The sequence below is a fragment of the Gavialis gangeticus genome, unplaced genomic scaffold (genome assembly GCF_001723915.1).
Source record: "Gavialis gangeticus isolate Ggan-Ray unplaced genomic scaffold, GavGan_comp1, whole genome shotgun sequence".
In the NCBI taxonomy this organism is placed as follows: domain Eukaryota; kingdom Metazoa; phylum Chordata; order Crocodylia; family Gavialidae; genus Gavialis; species Gavialis gangeticus.
Genome location: NW_017729022.1, coordinates 107,419,953 through 107,429,160, shown reverse-complemented (window position 1 = coordinate 107,429,160; position 9,208 = coordinate 107,419,953). Strand labels below are relative to the sequence as shown.

Here is a 9,208-nt window from a genome sequence, read left to right as displayed (position 1 = left end):
TGCCTGGAGGGGGTAGTTCACCTGCTAGACTGGGCTGCATCCCCAGCTGGGCTTGCTTCCCTTCACATCTCCTTGTCAGCTAGCCTTCACTACTCCAGCTAGGGAGCAAAAGAATAGAGCCAGCCCAGCTCTCTGGAGCAGACAGCCCAGCCCAGGGCTGCAAAGCATGGTGGGATGTTAGGGGACTATGATTTAACTTGAACCAGGAAGGGGTCTGAGACAGAAGTTTCGTAAGCTGGTTTGACTCAAATCAGTTAAGTCTGATCCTACATTCAACCAGATTTATCTTAAACCAGTTTCAGCCATTTTGAAACTGGTTTATGTGCATTGAACTTCTGTTCTGTTCCAGGTTTAAATTAGTTTCTCATCTCTTAAACTGGTTTATGTGTAACTTCTGTTCCTAGCTATGCAGTCCCTCTCTCTCCAAGATGCTTTCTTTTCTGAAGAAGTTTTGACTCAAAACTAGCTGTACGATATGATGGGGCACTTTGGCAGTTCCCAGAGCCCATTCCAGGTGGGCTGCATCAGGGCTGTTGTGTAGGAGTTGAAGCATTGGTATTTGGCTCAATTAAGTCATGAGAGAGGAGGCACAACCTGATTCTTTGACAAAAAAGTAACCATACATTCAAGAAGATTCTCTCTGCATCGATTTAAAAAATAAAACAGTCTGTCAGACAAGCAGCTGAAGTTGCCCTCTGCAGACTGTCATGCATTGCTCTACAGATGGAAATCAGCACTTTCCCTGGCCAATTTTTAACCATGGTAACACTGTTTACTTGGGAGAGAAGGAGTGCCTCTCCAAGCCAATGAATGCAATGGAACCAGAATCAGTCAAATGGCATGGCAGACTTGGTGGAGAGTAGCCTGCAGCTGCCTCAAATCTTGCTGTTTGTCTTTCATTAGCTGCAGCGGAACATGGCAGCAGGTACAGGCACAATTGCAGCTTTTACTTGGTCAGAGAGAAAAAAGCACTGGCTTTAAAGAAAAGAAATGCAACTGTGACTTCTGCTCGTGACTCTCCTCTACCCCTAGCACTTTTCTGTCTTCTTGTTTCCATACAGAGGGAAGTTAGATGAAACCAGTTGAAAGCAGGGTGTGTCTTCCTCGCTATCATTGGCTATCTGAAGAGTTCATAGACCTGAAAAGGGAAATTCTAAAACTGGAATACTGCCTTAATCATACAATTCTATGCCAAGCATCCTCACAGGAGGAGCTGAGGAGAATCTTATTTTCATTAAAAGAAAAAAAAAAGCACATATTCCCTCCCCCTTTCTACGTGTGAAATCCCCTTGTTTCCTGGGAGCTTCTTGGAATTCAACATTGCAAGTTCCATGAATTTGATTGTAGACTATCTATAATTGGAAGTGAGCTTGTAAAGTCACAGAAGGACTGAAAGTATCTGCCAATCAATGAATCAAGATGTACAACTGGGATTTCCAAGATAAAGAAGAAGTTAATTTAGGTTTTTTGTGCTAAACTCTTCCAAATGGTTACTGGGGCTGTTTAATACAGAAATCTAGCCTTACTCATTTTCATTTTATTTTTTAAACCAGCTTCTTTAGAGACGCATTATACAGGACGCTAGACAGCCACCTAGCTGGGGTCATTTGATCCCAGCATCCTTTCCTGCCCATGGCAGGGGGTTGGACTAGATGATCTGCTTAGGTCCCTTCCGACCCTACCAACTATGAAACACAGCATTCCCATAAGATCAAGAAACCAAAGCTATTTTATATCAGGGACTGTTGAAAATGCTGAGAAAGGTCCTTTAAGTCCTAGAGTGTTCACTAAGACCAGAGCGAAACCTATTCAAATCATCAGCAGTACTCTGATGGCCCTCCAACCTCAGTCTTTCCCAAAGGAGGTGTATTTAGATGTTCAGGTTTAGATGCTCAACATTTTTTTTTCAAATGTCCAATTCCTATCACCGGACAGTTAACATAAAAGATATGCTCGCCTCTTCCCCCACAAAAAAAACCACTTGCTTCTTTCAATTCCAGTTAAAAAATGTCAGTTAATATGAATTAAGCCCATGTCTGTTTATAAAGGAAACACTGATAACACTTGTCAGTAGTATCATCAATAATTTGGTACCATCAATGATTTAAAGTCTTATTACGCTAGAAGTTTTTGCAGGCTTAATTAGAGGGTACAGTTAGTATAGCTGCCACCTCCTCCCATGTGTTCATGTATTAAGTGACATAGTTTATTCCAGTTCAGACTATGCTGGTATAATTGAGTACAGAGAGGGAGTTAGCTGTGTTAGTCTGAAGTCAGGCAGAAGGTAAATAAGATGCATAGACAGCTTAAGCTTTCATGAACTTGAGCTCACCTCATCTGATGCTGTCCACATTAGTTATATTCAAGTGAGCCATAATATGGAGAAAGTCCACATCTCATACCAGCATAACACTTCCTACCCTGGACCAGACCTTTAAATAACCAGAACCAAAATGGGTTAAAACAGCAAGCGATGATGGGACTGAAGGAACCCAAAGAGTCAAGGATTCCTTAATGTGTGTCATAGAAATCCAGAACTTTTCACTTTTTGCTTCATGTGAACTGCAGTGCCATCTTGTGCTCAACACTGAAAAAGCTATCCCTACATTGGTATGTTGGTAGTTGTCTTGATGTTTCTCTAAGGCTGCTAAACAACAATGCCATCTTTGTATTTGACTAAAGATAAAACCAAGATGTCCGAACCAATATTTGGAAAAATGCTAGTCGAACTCTCTCTCCAGTGAGTTAAAGAAATAAAACCTTCTTTAGAAGCTACAAGAACCATTTTCTTTAGCTGGAAATAAAAGCAGAGTAGGGGGAAAATAATTGCTCTGTTCCATTTTAACAAGACTGAACCTAAAGAATGTGAAACAGGGAGTGATATTAAATTAAAAAGGGATAAAGAGGTGAAAAAAATGAGTATGAAGTACTGAAAGCAGATTTGAAAATAAGACAAGTAGGTCTGTGAATTGTAACACTTTGGATTATTAACAGTCCTTCATTTGGATTCATGCTCTGCATTTTCCCATTACTCCAACAGTTAAGAGACAACCTCTAAACAAAAGGGAATAAGTCCAAGCCATTAGAGACCAACTTATTTTGCTATCCTGAAGTCAAAGTCTACCATAGCAACAAGTGGTCGAGTGTACATATAGGGTGTGTCTACATGAGATGCTTCACTAAGCTGTAGACTAATCTACTTCTCAGTAAAGCATCACTGTCTACATGTGCACACATTTAGTGTGCAGTAATTTAGTCTACTGCACTGTCACATACTATCTTTAAATACAGGTAGCAAACTAGCTGTGCGGTAAATACTGCATGGTAGCACATGTGTAGTTGCTGACTGGGAGCAAATTTCCTCCTGGTCAGCCCCAACACTAGGGGGCCACGGGGGACAGGGAACTCTCCCAGTCCTGGAGCTACTCATCTCCCGGCTCCTCCAGGAGTTGAGAGCCGATCAATACTAGGATGGGGTAGCTCTCTGCCCCTGCCCCCCTTCTCACCCCATGTGTCCCAGCACTGCTTAACTTCCGGCTTCCCACAGGAGCTGGGAACTGATCAGTGCCAGGACTCGGGAGCCCTCTGCTTCTCCATCCAGCCCAGGGCTGGCTGGGAACTGTCCCACTTCTGGGCAGCTCCCAGCCAGCTCTGAGCTGCACAGGGATTTCACCACACAGCTCGAAGCTAGATGGGAGCTGCCCCAGAAAGAACAGTTCCCATTCAGCCCCAGGCTACTCAGGGAAAACCTCATGCAGCCCAGAGCTGGCTGGGAGCTGCTTCAGAAGGGACTGCTCTGAGACAGCTCCCAGCTATGTGGGAAAGCCCCACTGGGCTTAGGGCTTGTCCCCACATACCTGGGACCAGGAGAGCTCTGCACCAGCAGCTGTCTCCCAGCCCCCTGCACATCAGGACCCCTTCCAATTTGCATGGGGCTAGGAGACAGATGCAGTTGCAGCTGACAGAGCTCTCTGGGCCCTGTGCACATGGGGCCCTGTGCTCTCTGGGCTCTCATGAGCTCTCTGGGCCCTGTGCACACCATGCTCCATGCCAGCCCCCAGGCTAGCACCTAGGGGGAGTCTGGAGCTCCCTCTGGCTGCTGAAGGAGGCCAGAGCAGGGTTGGATCCACCCTGTACCACCAGGCTGTTCCCTTTGGGACCAGATTTGGTCCCAATAAAGAGCATGTGTAGATGTGTGCCCTGAGAAGGCTTACTATGCAGTAAGCCTTTATAGCATTAATTGCCTGTGCAGATGTGTCCACAGAGAACAAAACCCTTTGGTCTCTTTTCTTCCCCTAAATCACTCCAGGCAATGCTGGCCAATTCCCCAAAAAAGAGATGGACCTCACACTTTGAGGATTCCATTTTTAACTTATTGAAAAGACTGATGGTCAAGCAATAGTCACAAAGTCAACTCTGAGAATTTGGAAGGGAAAGAAAAAACAAAAGAAACACATCATTTCCCTGAAGCATGGTGCTTCAGGGAAGGCCTAAACATTTTATCCACTTAAGCAAATTCAGTTAGTTCATCATCATAGGAGATCATTAATAATATAAGAATTTATTAAAGAAAAGATTTCTTATTCATGGACTCAGTTTGCCATAACTTGTCAAAGGACAGAAGTAGCAGAATTATTAATAGTTTCTGGCTGCTAATTTCAGTCAGCTTGTAATATAGGCATTTCCCACAGGAAAGGTTATGTTAAAAAAAAAACAAAACTCAACCCCCCAGCTATAAATAGAAAGTGTAATATTAAATATATTCTTTATTCTAAAGAAAATCTCTCCCACCCTCACGCACACCCTTCCACAATCTAGGAACAAGCTGCTCAGGGAGTGAGTATTAGGGCTGTGCAAAGTTTTGCCAGCTGTTTCATTTTGACACTGTTTTGACTTGTTTCAAGTTCAAAACATCAAAATTTAAATGAAATGAAGGGCTTTGAAACACCCTCAAAATGAAATGAGGCCAGTCGAAATGTTTTGAATGTTTCAAAATGTTTTGAGTTTTGAAGCAGTATCCAGGTAGTGGGAGGCTGGGGAAAGCCAGGGTGGCACTCTGAGTGGCTCCACAGCTCCATGTGGCTCCACCCGGCAGCGAATGTAGCCCTGGCTCTCCCTGCCTCCCACCACCGGGCACCCAGGGCACTCCTATAGGAGCCAAGCCCTTACTGGCTCTGGTTTCCCCTTCCTGGGCCCTGCTCTGGGTACCAGGGCTCTTTTAGTTTAATGCTGAGCAACACTGCGGGGCTCCAGTTACTCAGCCTAGAGCCAGGGCTAACTTGAGCAGCCTCGAGCTGCTCCCAGGACCAGATCTCCACACACCGATCCACACACTACCTACCCAGTGACTTGCCTGGTTCACAGGCTCAGGTCACCTCAAGCAGCATCCAGAGCCTGAGCACTGTGTGCTGATCCGTGCACCATCGAGGCTCGGGTGGGGTCCTGAGGATGGTCTTCTCTGAAGCTCCTCTCTCCTCACCATCCCTCGCCGCGTCTGCCCCCCAGCATGCCAAGCATGCTTTCCTTTTATACTCTTCAGGGGCTCTTCCCCTGAAGTCTGGTGGACCTGCTGTGCCGCAGTCCACGGTCCGGTCAGGGAGCTCCTCTCCTCCTCCCCTCAGGACAGGGGCAGTGCCTGCTTTCCCCAGCTTGTTCCTGATTGGAGGATTAGCTCCACCAATTGAAATTGAGGATTCTCGAGCCTCTGGATGCATTGCAGCTTGAGCGGGTAAGTGTGTCACATTAGCTTGATTGATCCTGACCCAATCCAGTCCTCATCCACTCCTCTAAGAGATTTTGTGGGAAAAGAACCTCAAACTTTAAAATACAGTTTTACACATTCAACTGGAAGAGAGTTACCTCCACAGCCCCGTATGAGTACCCCTAGGAAAAACAAGCAAGTTTTTGTTACTACTACCTGTGGTAACTTTAGCCGTGTCCAGACAAGCACAGACATGCGGTATGTGGCACCTCAGACCTGTCTGTGACACCACACACTGTACATGCCGGCATTCACCGCACTGCTACCATGCAGCACAGGGAGTTTGACCCCAGGGTCAAAAAAGCCATGCCAAAAAAAAAGCGGTGTGGTACACATGGAAGCAGTGCATGCAACCCAAAACCAAAGCCTGGCCAGCAGGAGCCATGCTCTGGCTGCCAGCCAGGCTCTCAGCTGCAGGAGTGCCAGGACAGCAGCTGCCCAAGTCCCCCAGGATCTCAAGTGAGGCTGCTGGGACCAGCACAGTTGCTGACTCCAGCCTCCCCTACCTGACTTGGGGTAACCTGCTGCATGCCAGAGGGTGCATGGTATGGGCATTCCCTGGCCATCACCAATCTTTGTCAACAATAGTCTCAAAACAATCCTGCTGGTTTCAGGGGCAGATCCAGACAGGGTGGAGTAGCATGGATGCACCCCACTTTCCAACCATGTGGCAGGAGCACCAGCTGGGGATTTTCTGAAGTCCTTCCAAAAGATAAGAATCCCATCCCCCCCACAGCCCCTATCTCTTGGCATACCCTCCTGCCTCAGCAGTGTGCACGTCCCCTTCCCCCACCTACTGACACTGACCCTGGCTGGTCTGGGAAGAGGGGAGGCTCCAGAAGTACTCCTGCCCTGCTCCAGCTGCAAACAGTAGCAGTGCTGAGTGGCTCTTCCTCTCTACCCATTCCCACCCTGGTGTTTCAAACCAGCCCAGGAGTACAAATGGGCTGGATGACCTTCCCCCCACCCCGCCCCGCTATCCTCCCCCTGCCAAGCCCAGCTGCAGTGGTTTTGGAGCCCTCCTCCCACAATCCTCCCAAACCACAACCTGGAGGGGAGGGGAGAGGAGGGAAAAATGGACAGGGAGGAGAAACTCACCTGCTGCCACTGCTGTTCCCAGCTGAAACAGAGCAGAAGCAGCACTTGAGCACTTTCTTCTGGTCTTGGATCAGCCGGGGAAAGCAGAGCAGTGAGGAGGAGAATGGGAAGAGAGGGGAGGAGACATACTACTGAGAAAGAGATCAGATGCCAAGAGCAGGGAAATGGGAGTCTTACATTTCAAGGCACTTCAGAAAAAAGGCCCATTGCTGTTTCCACAGTGAGGTCTGCCTTGTCCTGTGGCACATGGGTGGAGCTGGGAGCAGGGGTACATCACTCCTGGAACGCTGGTCTCTGTTTCTTCACCCTCTTTTACAAAATCCTGGATCTGTCCATGGCTGGTTTTCTCCAGCCGGGAAGAAAGAGGTCAGATTTTCAGAAAATTGTTGATTTTAGCACTGCCATTTTGGCAAAACTGGATGAAACCAGAGGGTGGTTTTCTTTGGGAGGGGAGGAAGAGGAGGATTGTTTTTAGTAGCCTTGTGTTTCTCTGTTGCTTCTGGAGGATGAACCAAATCTACTTGGATCAGTTTATGGATTTTTCTTCTTAGCCAATAAATTCCACCTCTATTTAATAATGTTTTTAGGAGTATATGCCAAAGCCTTTTACAGAAAGTCAGCATCATTGTTCAAATTATATGGATCGGCATGGTGAAAGAGTGACTTGCTGAAAGCCATCCTTCTTGACAGTGATACAGCCAGAACTAGAATCTCATTTCATTGTTCAATCCATTAGACATGCTCCTTTACATCAGGGGAAAATGTCTCTAACCTACATACTGTACACTGGCTATTTTTTGGATGAGATTTCATTGATTCAATAGCAGGGGAAATTAATGACTTTGTTTCAATCATAGCTAAGGTACAAGAAACTCAAAATGTCTTTGTGCTAATGATACAATTCAGAAGGCAGTTTCTACCACAAGTGTCCCAGTTTCCTCCCTTTTTACTTCATCAGAAAGGCAAAGGTCATCTCTAATTCATGGTAACCTACAATGAAAATGGAAAAGTCAAAGGACATCTAAGCAACAGTTTGTATTTTTCTGGGTAAAATGTCATTTCACAAAAAGTGTACCAACAGAATGGTTTAAGACACCTGGGCCTGATCTTTTTGGGGAAGTCTATCAGGAAAAGCTCTAGAAATCAGAAACAGAGAGGAGAAACTCTAACTTGTCATGGTCAGATCACTTCTTCCAAGCTAATTTATTACTACAAATAGGGTACCTAACTAATGTTGTTGTAGAATCCACTCTTAACTGCAGTGTGTTACAGAATTAAAGCTAAATTCATAAAAAACATGCACACAATTGCACACTACCTCTTGTAGTTGTGAAGGACTCTTTAGGGATGTAAAAAGATTGTTTCCCTGAATGTGCAAACTGCTTGAAAAACAAATTTTGAAAACAAGCAGCAGTTCACAACTTTCAGTACTTAGCATAGGTTCTGTGGATATGAATGCTTCTCCCTCACCTCTTCCCTGTCCAGCTAACTCCATTGCAGAGGAATCCTTGAAAGAGGTTCTGCCCTTTAACAACTTATGGCCGTTATTCCTTGTTACTCCGGGAGGCGCTCCGGGGAACAAGGTCTCTCTCATTCCCTGCTGGCCCCCCCTTGTAATTTTATAGACAGCCACCAGGTCCCCTCTCAGCCTTCTCTTGTGGAGGCTGAACAGGTTCAGGTCCCGTAGCCTTTCCTCGTAGGGCCTGCCCTGCTGCCCCCTGACCATGCAAGTGGCCCTCCTTTGGATACTCTCAATGCTGTCCACACCCCTCCTGAAATTTGGCTCCCAGAACTGGATGCAGTACTCCAACTGTGGCCTGACCAGTGTCGCATAGAGGGGGAGGTTCACCTCCTTGGACCTGCTTATGATGCATCTGTGGATTCACAACAAGGTGCGGTTAGCCCTACTGACCGTGTCCTTGCATTGGTGGCCCATGTTCATCTTGGAATTGATAATAACTCCAAGATCTCTATCTGCCACTGTGCTTTCAAGAAGAGAGTTCCCCAGCCTATAGGTATGCTGCTGGTTCTTACTTCCCAAGTGCAGCACCATGCACTTGTCAATATTGAATCCCATCCTATTCTCATTTGCCCACCCCTGTAACCTGTCCAGGTCCAGCTGTATCCTGTCCCTCCCTTCTAGCGTGCCCACCTCAGACCAAATCTTGGTGTCATCCACCAATTTAAACAGGGTGCTTTTCATCCCTTTGTCCAAGTCGCTAATAAAGAAGTTGAACAGTGTGGGCCTGAGGACCGAGCCCTGGGGGACTCCACTGCTCACATCCCTTCAGGTTGAAAATGACCCATGCACCCAGAACTGGATGCAGTACTCCAGCTGCAGCCTGACCA

General features: G+C 46.4%; 1 long non-coding RNA gene across 1 annotated transcript in view; it reads right to left on the bottom strand.

Annotated features, from left to right (window-relative positions):
* Positions 1 to 3,485: 3,485 nt before the first annotated feature.
* Positions 3,486 to 9,208, bottom strand: part of LOC109297050 — a 23,464-nt gene continuing 17,741 nt past the window's right edge. Inside the window, exons 2-3 of the long non-coding RNA XR_002097175.1 lie at positions 4,726 to 4,732; positions 3,486 to 3,498 (exon numbers count right to left, since the gene is read on the bottom strand). This is a non-coding gene — a long non-coding RNA (uncharacterized LOC109297050). The remainder of the gene's footprint in view (positions 3,499 to 4,725; positions 4,733 to 9,208) is intronic.